Source organism: Parasteatoda tepidariorum, chromosome 2 (assembly GCF_043381705.1).
Source record: "Parasteatoda tepidariorum isolate YZ-2023 chromosome 2, CAS_Ptep_4.0, whole genome shotgun sequence".
Lineage (NCBI taxonomy): Eukaryota > Metazoa > Arthropoda > Arachnida > Araneae > Theridiidae > Parasteatoda > Parasteatoda tepidariorum.
Genome location: NC_092205.1, coordinates 104,495,170 through 104,506,434, shown reverse-complemented (window position 1 = coordinate 104,506,434; position 11,265 = coordinate 104,495,170).

Sequence of the window (11,265 nt, the reverse complement as noted above, 5' to 3'; positions counted from 1 at the left end):
TGCTGGGTCTTAAGGATCAGTCCACTGTGGGACTCATGCTTTCTGAAGTTAGAAATTATTTATGCATAAACTGCCTTTTTGTGAAGCTCAATATTAGTATAATTTATTTGCGCCATTGTGGGTGTGTTATGGTTGGAAAAGATAGCTGTCGTATTGTGTGGTGGCTATAGGGCTAAAAATCAATTGAACTGCCCCCAAGATCGATAACGTCATAAAAATACTTATGGGAATGGAATGCTTCTTGGCAAATTCTGTTTCACTTCCTTTGGGAATGTAAATTTTTTAAAGTATTGAAAAATAAAATTTAGGTAAACCCAGATTCTCAAATGCTGATTTTTTTTAAAAAAATCAATATTTACACTAATTCTGTCTGGATTACATCTCTATTGTGTAATTCCTAAGCAAACTGTGCTATAATTTGTTTGAAAAAATCAGCATTTGAAATTTTAATGATGGATTTACCTGAACTCATTTTTTTCAGTACTTCATAAATCTTAAATGACCAAAGGAAGTGAAACAGAATTTGACATGAAGCATTTCTTTCACGGTATAGCATTCCATACCCTTGCGGGGGGTCATCTCGACAGCAGTGACTTTTAACCACACGATCTGACAGCTATCTTTTTCGACCTGGACCCTGATGGCGCTAATATCATTGAGCTTCACATGAGTGTGCCAATGGAGTATTCAACTCTAAATAAAGACAGTTACTCATCCACAGCCGACAATTCTAATCTTTTCATCCTAAAAGTAGAAGTCAGTAAAGATCTTATTAATTACTCTCTCCAACTGCTTCTAGTGAAATGAAGAAAAATTATAGCATTAAAAAAAGTTGAATAGAACAAGATTAAATGTCTCTAATCTAAACCAGTTAAATGTTTGAAATAGCGGATTGCGTTAATGGTTTTCTAAAACCATTGGTAGAGACTGCGCTGCCTATATCTTACCTCCCCCCCCCCCTTGTNGCTGCCTATATCTTATCTCCCCCCCCCCCTTGTGAAGGGTTGGTGTTCTGCACTCAAAGTAACCTCCTTACCCAACCACGGTAAGCCAAAATCCAAAGTAAACTAGTAGTTAACACAAAGTAAAATCGCTCCCTTTCAAAATATTCATTATCAATGAAATCAGACTTTTAAAAAATGACACCTTTAAGAATGTATATTTATTAATTATATTATGTGAAAATATTTTAAACTTAACTAAATAATCTTTTTTACCAAGCATGTTCATATTAAATATTATGAAAATTATATTTCTTTAAGTGAATGTGTTTAAGATAAATCGCAGTGGATTTAAATCACCATTATATTCTAGTTTAAAAACTTATCCTGAGTGCCATATCTCAAATTTAATCCCGTCATAACTTGGTAAATTATATTTCAATGTACTTCAGGTAAGAACTTAACTATTTCATTATTTGCAGTTCTCACAGATCTATGAGATCTACCTAGAAGCACATACTGTGTGTGTGGGGGGGGGGGTTATATAGGGAGAGGCCACCACAACCCGTTTAAAAGATATTGGCCAGTGTGTAAGGTTGAATTTATGTCAGAGGTTCAAAGAGATCTTGGGTAAGATATATAATTTTTCAATGGCAACGAATCAGGCTTAGATTACATTAACAAGAATATGGTTTAATAGGCAGTGACTTTCATCTGTAAAACATCATATAAAGCAAGGATAATAATTTTAGAGTCTTGGAAGGTCACTGCACGTGCGGCCTTCTGGGCACTCCAGAACACTATCTTACGGAATGCATCTATACAGCTTCATGGCATACTCGTGCATCGAATACCACTAATCTACCAACATGGCAAAAACAATTCAAAACTAACAATACGCTTAAAACCAAATTATTATAATAATAATATTCTAAAATTTTAAATATAAAAAAAAAGAAAAAAATTATTATATATTTTGGAATGCATACCTATATGTTGTAAATACTGTACATATCTTTTCTATTTAACTTTATTTTATTATTATAACAATTTAATTACTTTCTTTTATTATTTAACACCTATAAATCAAAATTTTAATGGAGAATTAAATATATATTTATATATTTTTTATTATCCTTTTTTTCCCTTTATATTAATTTACTTTCCAAAATTCATTTATTGTCACTTTCTATATGTCATATATATATTGTTTAAACTATAATTAATATTTCTGTATATTTGTAAACAAAATTGTAACCTCCTTTCTTTTGAAACTTTAAATAGTTGATTGGGGTTGGCTGAAAGTAGTTGCCAGACGCGGATTATACGGGTAAGGGTTTTACTAACCTATATGTACGTATCCGCGTCTGGAAGGAAAGAAAGAAAGTCTTGGAAGGTTACATCTTAGCAAGTGAGAGAAACTCTTTTTAAAAATGAAATATAAATTTTAAACAGCTTATAACTGCAATCAAGTTTAAATATTGGCAATATTTTTCTATATTAAATAAATGAAAGCTAAAAAGCAAGGATTGGGGAAAAAATGAATTTAAAAATTCGAAGCCACTAACTTTAAAAGAAATTTTTTTTAATGAAGTATAGCAGTGTTTCCCAAACTTATGACTTTTGCGTATCCTTTCTAAATTTTTCGTAAAGCTGTGTACCACTAATAAAAAATTACTGTCATTTTTACTATAAAGAAAAATTGCACAAAAGTTAAAAATCACAACTGGCTGTTGACACCACTCATTATTAACTGATAACTCTGCAAAAAAAAAAGTAGCCAATAGAAGAAAAATACGTATATTTTCATGACTAGCTTTGTTTTTAAATATAAATTTTTGAAATTTTCTTGTGTTGCAAGATATTTCGCATAAGAACGCGTACCACACTCTAGGAAACACTGAAGTATAGCAATGTTTTATGTGAATAACTGTAAAAATATAATAAAATTTTATTAATACAATTGAATAATCTTACTCTAATCATAATCACAATTAAAAATGATATACTAATTTTCAGTGTCAAATACTGCTAAGTATGAAAGTTCAATAATATGCTATAGCTATTTCAAAAAATATATTTTAAAGGCAGTTTTTTATTTTGCATAATGATGAAGTATTTAGTCAAATTATGGATTTTGGATCGAAATTTTTTTATCGTTATGGAATATTATACAGATTTTTTTTTTTTTAATTGTGTGTAATATTAAAAAAGAAAAAATTTTGTAAACTATATTTATACTGTATTTAATATTCTGTATGGAAAATTTTGAAAGGTTTAATAACCATAAAAGGCATTTTTAATATAGGGTACTTATTTTCTTTAAAAAAAAAAATTATTATTTAAAATTACAATAAAATATATGTGCGCACACATAAATATATTTTAGAAAATTTTAATAAATTATTAATTATTTTTTAAAAATGTAAATAATAATAAAAAATTTCACTCTCTTGTATGTATTAAATTGTATTTCCTTTAAATATTTCGGATCGTTTATAATTTTTATCTTAGTCTAGTCCAGTGTTTCCCAAACTTATGACTTTTGTGTACCCTTTCTAAATTTTTCGTAACGTTGTATACCACTAATAAAAAAAATTGCATAAAAGTTAAAAATCGCCATTAGCTGTTGATTTCACTAACCATTAACTCTGCAAAAAATAGCCGATAGAAAAATACGTAATCGTAAATGTTCATGGCTAGCTTTGTTTTGAAATTTTCGTTTGTTGCAGGATATTTCGCATAAGAACGCTTACCCCCGCTAAACTGTTCCCGTACCCTGGGAGTACGCGTACCACACTTTGGGAAACACTGGATAGTTAAATAATAATTTCTAAGTTATTTGATTCCTGCCTTTTTTTAAATATTAAGAACAAAGTTAATATGTAAAATGACTCAAAAATACATTTCATTTTTTAAAAATAAATAATTTTAAAGAAAATTCAAAAATTTTGCGAGCTCAAAAAAATATAAGTTATTTTACAGTATCAAACCAGTAAACGCAAACATGTGCATAATGTATATTGGATGTTATTAATGACTATTTTATAATTATTAAATTTAATTACTTTCATCATTATATACATTTTTTTAATATAGTATATGCAAGAAATTGAAAATAATCTAAGCACAATTATTTATCTATGTATAAGTGCACAGATTTATTTAGGAAAATATAGATAGCATGAATCCCATTTTTAAAAAAAATTACTATAATGGAGGTTATATAATAAATTTTAAAATTTTGTATGAGACAGAAATATGAATTTAGTCATTCTTTAAAAATGTAAAAAACTTTTCATTTTCTTGTGTAATAAATTTTATGAGTTTAAAATATTTTTATAGTACTTATTTAAATAATTGTATTGGTCATTTTTTATTTTCTTTCATTTTAGCCTGGATTTTTCCATTTTATCTCAGATTTTTCAAGATCCTCCCAGTCTCCTAGATCAAATGTTACTTCTGGTAAAAAAAATTCCATCCTAGCTTTTAATACTTACAGTTAACCGCTTCCCTGATTATCCCGAGTTAACTCGGGTATGGATATATTGTAAATAGTTATTATCCCGAGTTAACTCGGGCATAGCAGAATTTGTCAATACGTTTTGTTTTATCACGTTTTTACTCGGGCGGAAGCAAAACAAAAAATAATAATAATCTGCTGTGATTGGAAGTTTGCCACTATTTGTTTAAGAATTTTGCTATATGTGGGACTGCAAACGTGTTTTGTACAATATACGATGGTTGATGAATTAACATAGAAAAAAAAAGAGTTAAAAAAATGGCGTTCGCGAACAAAAGTAAAGTAATGCAGATGATGAAGACCAGGTCCAGATTAAGCGTACGCGGGGCCCGAGGCCATTCAAATTTTTGGGGCCCTTAGATTAAATTTTTTTCTTGTATATTTTTTATTTATTCAAATATTAAAATGTATGCATCTTTTCATTTATGAATGCATATTTAAAATTAAAATAAATAACATCCTGGACCTCTCAAACAGTGACAATTTCAATATATAAAATTTGATTGAAAGTGACCAGTTGTATGAGTTTTTCCTAGCGTATATAAAACAATAAACAAACACTTACCTTTTATAAAATATTTTGTAATTATTTATTGATCAAATTGAATTACGGACGCTAAATAGTTATAAAACACTAAAAAAATTATGAGGCACTTCAGTTGAGGCACTCAATAACTTCTTTTTTCATTTAAAACGTCTCAACATTTAATTCTTTGCTTCTTGTTTAAACAAGTCTCAGCTCGCTATAGTACTGCTTTCAATTTTTTCGCGAGCAAATCAAAAGGACACATTAGAACTTAAAAAACATTGATAAATATTATAATACATAAACTATAATAATACTTATAAATAATAACTAAAATAAGTAATAAATAAATATGTTAAAAAATTGTCACATTTTAATTATACATATTTGAAATAGATTTTTTTTTTTTAAAAATCATTGTTTTTCTTAATTTCTTCAAATTTATTTTCAAAAAAATTTTTTTAAGGAGGCCCCTAATCATTGGGGGCCCCAGGCCATGGCCCAATGTGTAATCCGGCACAGACAAAGTAATGTAACTTTTTTCATTTGCGATAGTAAACTGATGGTAAATTAAATGTTTTTTACGCACAAAAAAAAATTAATAAAATTTCCACTTAGAACGTGTGCATTATGTTTTATTTTAGTTCCTTGTATTTATTAGTGAAATTAAAAAATATGTTGATTTTTTGCACTTAAAAAAATGGTAAAGGAAGCGGCTAAACAATTTTGTCCAGTTTCATATGGTGTTGCAAAAAATAAGTTTCATCTATAAGAAATCCCAACACTGTATCAAAGAGTTAGAATGCTTTGGTTATTAGACTATCTTAAACATAACTTGACAGATCGAAAAATCCACTGTTTAAATTCTAATTACCTCGGATATGTTTGTCTACCTTGTTCTCCATTCTTATCAGAAGTAAACAGGATTGCCTTCATCTCCAGGCATTCCGTGAGTGAGTACAGTAAATGTTACAACCTGCATTTTTAAAACATCATGATATAAAAGCCACTCATAATTTTTAAAATATTCATTCATTACAAAAATTGAACTACAAACCTTCCTTTTTTCAACTTACATGTGGCCGGGGGCGGCAATTAAAAACACCAGTCAAATGGAGGGCCGCAACTTTATCAAAATTTTATATAGGACTCTTTTATGTTTGAAGGAACATTAAATATTACTCTCAGATTTTTATTAAAGTTTTTTTATTATCAAAAAGCAAAATGACAAGCATTACAAATAATCCTTGTTACGTATTTTGAATCTTCTCTTAATCAGAAACTTAGTGACAAGATTTTTTTATTCTTTTAAATTTGATTCTGTGATGAATTAACAATTTTTTCGACTTATTAGGAATTATAACAACAACAACAAAAAATTCTCCAGCATCTGAAATTAATTTTTTTTCCTTCCCGCTCATGAGATATTTAATTTAAGGAATTATAAAACATGATATTCATTTTCCTTTTATGCGTTTTAAAGTTTCCAAATGCAAATAATTTTGTCCAAAATGAGTAGTTTCAAAAAAATTGAATGGGAGAATTTCTCCGAGAAAATTTCTGATACGCACATGCTGAATTACATTCACGAAAAAAAAAAAAAAAAAAAAAAAAAAAAAAAAAAAAAAAAAAAAAAAAAAAAANATTATTTTTGTATTTGAATAAATATTTTCTTGGGTGCAAAACCTGAGAAATAAATTTTTTTGCATCGTTGGTTTGTTAAATTTCACAGAAGCGAAGAAATAGGTTTTCTTAAACGAAAGAAAAGTATTTTAAACCCATACAGATTTTTGCGAAGATTGTCCGGCAAAAAAACAACAACTAATATATTTTAGTTCGCGAGCCACAAAAAAAGGCTTCGCAGGCCGCCAGTTGGTAACCACTGCTTTAGAATGGCGAGTCTTGTTCTAGAGTTTTTTTTGAAACTCCCCTATGACTTTTAGAATAGAAAAATAATTAAGAAATCAATTTCTATAATATAATAATTATTAAGTCTCACTATTAGAATCAAATCTGATGTCTATAATACAAATTGATTGTTAAATAATGGATCAAAATGTCTTATTTAACAAAATTATTTAAACGCTTTAATTATCCAATATATGAAAACACAAACTATAAATCATCTTTTAAAAAAAATCATCTTTATGAATGACAAAAAAAAAGAGATATTGGAATGCAAGAAGTAACAAAATAGCCGCACTGCAAAAAGAAAAACCTACAGAATAATTTAGTTATTGGTGGTTCACTAAAAAAACACTGCAGTCTTCAATCTGTGATAGCTATTCACGTGAAAGACTTGGTAGGTTTGATTGTCAGAGGCTTGGGGCCCAGATTGAATCTTTGTGGTAACAGAGGCTGAGTGTGGGTGCAGCTTGGGAAGTAAAAGTGTAAAATACTGATAACCTTGCCACAATCTGCAATGGCTCAGAGGATAGAGTGTTCGAGAACTCTATTTCTCCAGGGTGCATAGCCAAATCTTTCAACAAAAAATAAACACATTTAAAAAATGCACATTTAAAAAATGCAAAATAATTTTCAAAGACTTTACATATCATGATAAATGACATATCATGATAAAATAACTAGTTTCTGACAAAGAACTCCTTTTTCTTGATTATATTAGCCATTATAAAAAGATCAACAGGTTTTTCAGTTCGATTTCAGAGGGGGGGAAATGAAGCCTGAAATTGGGAATATCTTGCAAAATGCAGCCGAGTTGCACATGAAAGTGCAACAATAATTTCCACTGAATCCAGCTCAGTAGATGCACATGCGGGCTCGCTAGTATTTCATCAAACATGTCAAATGATTGGTGGGCCGACGGTACGCCGGAATGAATTGTAAAAACGTTGAGTAGAACAATGTGAAAACCACGCTTTTGCTTTATACGCGGCAAAAATCGACATAGTGAAGAGAAAAAAATCTCATTTTCGAAAAGGGAAAAGGAAGCACTTTTTAAAAACACCCCATAACAAAGCACCTTTAAGAGATTTTAAAAATCGAAAATAAACACTTTTTAAAAACGCTACGCATCCTGTTCTCCATACAATATAGGACAACAAAGTAAGTAAACAGCACAATTTAAAAAAAAAAAAATTAAAAGTAACAGACTCGTTAATTATAACCAAAGCAAAGGCTAAGTTAAACAACAAACTTTTTATTTAGTCTTTTCAAACTGTGATAACATAAAATGACACATTCAATGAGGTAGTGAAATATACATACAATTTGTAATATTGAAATTTTTTTTTAAAAAAAAGAAAGAAAGAAAACAATAATTCTAAACTATGATACAAATGTGAGCAAAGAATATTCTCATAATAATTTCTATGCGGGTTAAAAAGAAAGTATGAAGAAAACAGTTATCACAGACACACATTTGCGCACCAACTGTCGAGTGATGCATGGAAAAACAACATATAGAAATTTTTAAATTACATTCTTATATAATAAAAAAAAATAGTTCAAAGCTTTAAATGATTTTACTTAAAAGAAAAACAAGTTTATGTTTATGCAAAGTAGTTCCACGAGTGGTTATTAATTTTCACGAAAACACTGAAAAATATCTTTACGGGTTGAAGAGATGCTTAGCAATAATTTTTGTTAAATGATAGTGGACCGTTTACAAAAATAGAAAAATGTATTTCCATGATTAGTGTACTCAGAGTATGTGTAGCTCAGAAATCCTTAGAAAAGAACAGAAACCAATTGCACTGGAAATTAAAAAATTGGATGGGCCATGTGGTCTGCGTAATCCTTAGAAATTAAAAGTAAAAAAAAAAAAAAAAAAAAAAGGTTTGTGATTGGAACCCTCAGGGCAATAGAAAAAGAGGAAGACCTAAAAATACTAGGTTCAGGCCGATTATATAAGTGAATTGAAAACAATGGGAAAGACATGAAGAAAGCCAACATATCTGGTCACAAATAGAATGAGATTAGCTATTATCGATGTCTTATGCTCCAATTCGGAAAGGAAAAGAACATGTAAATGTATGTATATTGATAAAAAAATATTTGATCTTTACAATATTGTAAATTGACATTAAAGTTTTAAATACATTTTATAATGTTATTAATATTACGAAATTTTTTTATTTTTCTTTGAAAGAATAGATTAACAAGATCTTGAAATAAACTTATTTAAATACAGAAAAACAATATAATGAAGAGGTGATCACAATTTAATATGCTTTAAGTTGCAAACAAAAAATTATGAACAGGGGGGAAAAAAAAAAAAGATTTCCTTTGAACTAAAATAATCTATTTTTTTAATTTTTCAAAAATATTAACATTCAATCTAGCTGATGTAAATCATTCTCCTTAAAATGCAAAGAAACAATACATAAAATCATATTTTATAAAAAACAATATAATACAGATTTTTCAACAACATAAAAGTAACAATAACAGTGATTTGTACTGATAAACAAAAATATTTCTCTTTGCATTCATAATTATGGTTGGCTTTACCAAAAGCCAGGATTGTGAAGATTAACATTTGTGCTTAATACAAAGATTTAAGAGGCATTAAGAATACTGTAAACATATTTAATTACTTTTCTAACACTTTGCTTCTTTCATATTTTATATTCATCACTACAGTTAGGGAATAAAATTTATAAAGGGAAAGGTTAAAAAAAAAATGAAACATAATAAACATTAACAATATATGACTTACATAATGTATGACTATAGCAAAAAGACAATAGTTGAAAGCATTTTTATTTCAAACAAATTCTAAAGGTGCAAACAAAAGATATTGAGTTAGATTTATTTTAATAAGTATGGCAATAGGCCTGATAGTTATTACTGATACTGATAGTTAAATTGTTAACCGCTTCCCTTACTAATTTTTTTGAAAAAAATATTGAAAAAAATCAAATTTTTTTAAAAATTTTATTAATAAATAAAAAGAACTAAAAAAAAAACATAATACACAAGTTCCAAGTTGAAATTTTAATTTTTTTAATGCGTAAAAAATATTTAATTTACCATCAGTTTACTATCCCAAATTGTCTCGGGCAAATGATAAAGTTAAATATGAGTCTTTGTATATGTTCACAACTTCATCATCTGAAAAATCATCTGCATTACTTTCACTCGTGAATGCCATTTTTTTACTCTTTCTTCTATGTTAATTCATCCACCATTGTATATACAATTGTACAAAACAAGTCTGCAGTCCCACAAATAGCAAAAGTCCCAATCACAGCAGATTATTATTTTTTTTTTTTTGCCTCCGGCTGAATAAAAACATAATAAAACAAAACGTATTGATGAATTCTGCAGACAATAAATATTAGCAATATATACATACCCGATTTAACTCGGGATAATCGGGGAAGCGGTTAAAATGAACAATAATAAAAATTTTTAAAAAACGCAAAATACAGACAGTTATAAAAAAAAAAGCAGAGAAATATGCAAAAAGTGGAAACTCGTATATTGACAAAAAATTTTCACTCCTGATTTGTAAGGATTTATGAAACATAATTTTCATGCAACCTAATATACTTAATTAATGTATCTCAATTAAATTAATAACAGGACTCTTATTAATTTAAATAAATATAAATTTAAAAAAAGCAAAACAAAGATTTAAACTAATATATATATACAGAGTAAAACCTCGCTACAACAATATTTTGGGGACCCAATAAATATATTGTTGTAGAGGGATATATTATTATATCGAGGGCCTATGTACTTTAGGGACACAATAAGATTTTTTTTAATGTTATATATGTATCAACTATGAATTTATTTATATATTATATAAATATTTAATTTGCAGAGTGGTCATTATGGTTCAATATGAAATCAGATAAGAATGTTACATCTTCTTAAGAGATAAGGGAGGAGGCAATTCTAAGAATAGAAGGTCTAGGGGTGGTCTATGTACATTAAGGATGGGGTATTGAAATCTGAATACAAAAGCCATTCCCTGCGGTGAAAAGAAATAAGATAAGTACATAATCAGCAGTGAGACTTCTCTTGACAGAAAAGACCGAAACAAAAATGGGAAGATATGATAAATCAAGATTTTTTACATTATTTGAAAATCAATAATAAATGGGGAAAATAAGGTTGAAATTTGGAAGAAAAAATATTAGTTTTACAGGGGTTTTATTACTTCAAAGGAAATCACAATATTGAGAGGTGGATAGCATTAATTCGTATGGAAGTTCGTCGGGAGCACTAAACATTATTGTAATAGAGGGAGTTACTGTTGTATCGGATATCGTAGTAGCGAGAGTGCATTGTATGTATGC